Source organism: Gavialis gangeticus, unplaced genomic scaffold (assembly GCF_001723915.1).
Source record: "Gavialis gangeticus isolate Ggan-Ray unplaced genomic scaffold, GavGan_comp1, whole genome shotgun sequence".
Taxonomy (NCBI): domain Eukaryota; kingdom Metazoa; phylum Chordata; order Crocodylia; family Gavialidae; genus Gavialis; species Gavialis gangeticus.
The window spans coordinates 2,739,808-2,741,527 of record NW_017729033.1 but is presented as its reverse complement, the minus strand read 5'-3'; the positions used below and the strand labels follow the sequence as shown (position 1 = coordinate 2,741,527).

Below are 1,720 nucleotides of genomic sequence, written 5' to 3'. Positions count from 1 at the left end.
CTTCCGACCCTAGAAACTATGAAACTATGAAACTATTAATCTCCTTTTCTTCATACTCCCATGTTTGCATACAGCCTAATACAGTAGGACTTGGATCCCAGATGGGGACTGGAGACATCAATATTCACTTTTTCATAATAAGGTTTGGCCATTAGCCATGTCAAACTTGACTAGCTCCTTCTGCTCTTTAGGTCACAAGCTACCAAGGGGCTCCTCATCACATGCTGAGACGTGAACAAAACTGTCCCATCCTCAACCACTCATGCCTCGAGAGTGCTACTAAATTAAATTTTGAGGTTCTGTGAAAACAACTGGCTGTTTTCACAGAAGCCCATTATGCCATACAGCTCAGTCTCGGCCTTCAAAACAAACTTTTCATTTAAACCAGAAAGGACGTTTTTAAGGTTATGAGAACACTGCTGCTGTCAGACCTTCTGCCACGATATAGCTGTCACTAGAAGAAAGATCTGGGCACAGAAAACTCTCCCTGATGTATTAAGTCATTCCACTCCAGCAGACTTTCTGAAGTGCAAGCACGTTTCATAATCAAGTCACAGGAAAACTCAATTATTGACAAAAACGGAGCAAAAAGCTATTCTTTAAACTGACACACAAGTAAAATTTTTAATTAAAAGAGCTTTGAAGTTTTGTACTTCCCACATTCAATAGCTCTTCCCCCTGACACTAAGAAATAAGTCTATCCAACAGAGAACAACACATACACAAGTGCAAGCCATTGACACACTGACAAGAAAATTAAAATCCAATCGAAAAAAGATCACGAATTTTTTAAAAAGCAACTGTTAGTTTGCAATAACTTTTCAGTCTCCAGATGGATCTCACCTTTTTCCCCCTCCCAATTAAAACATGTGCGTCTCCCACTGGATTGTCCTATGGTTTTAGAAAGCAGTTAAGGCTGTTAGACTTTGCAATCCACGGAAACATTTTTTACATTTCCAGATCCTGATTAGCTACTTACCAGAAAAGATTTTTAAAAAAGTGTCTAGAAAATGCACTCATTCGATTCAATATGTTCATCGCTATGAAAGCCAATATTGAATTGATCTGTATCAACCATCTTCATCATGATATTTATTCTGCATTTATAAACCACCTGTAGTTCCAAAGCACTTAATAAACTTAAAATTAGTCAATAAGTTATGCATGGATCACCTAATTCACTACTGAAAACGGAGGGGTCTCAATGTAATCTGCAAATTGCACAGTCGTACAGGTTAGGTAAAGACACAGTGGTCCTTTCCAACTGGCTTTTCTTTAACTGAGACTCATCTCCTTTTTTCCTGGTTTGATTAGTGACTAAAACACAGGTTATATCCAACATTATATTTATTTATATCTAGCCATCTCCATCCATCCATCCACACAGATTTGCTTAGGAACTGAATAAAACTATAATGAACATGGTATAGCTCATCAATGGAACAAGAAAAAATGCTGTCCTACTTTCTCTTCCAGGTGACACGGTGCTCTCTTTCAAATGTCTATGAGCACGATACACGCTGGCACTGCTGTCAGTAGTACAATTCCCATGGATCTGCGTGGCAGAAGGGTATGACCTCTACATCAGGGGTGGGCAAAATGCAGCCCGGGAGCCAGATGTGGCCCGCCAGGCCATTCTATCAGGCCTGTGGAGCCCCTAATATTAATTTTCTAATTTTTTTAATCTGCCCTGGGCTGCCTGTCATGCAGCCCTCGATGG

At 39.8% G+C, this 1,720-nt stretch overlaps 1 protein-coding gene across 7 annotated transcripts in view; it reads right to left on the bottom strand.

The window, feature by feature from the left end:
• The window catches only part of ALMS1 (ALMS1, centrosome and basal body associated protein), a 123,223-nt gene that overhangs the window by 59,751 nt on the left and 61,752 nt on the right, over positions 1-1,720 (bottom strand). The gene's annotated exons all lie outside the window — the stretch shown is intronic.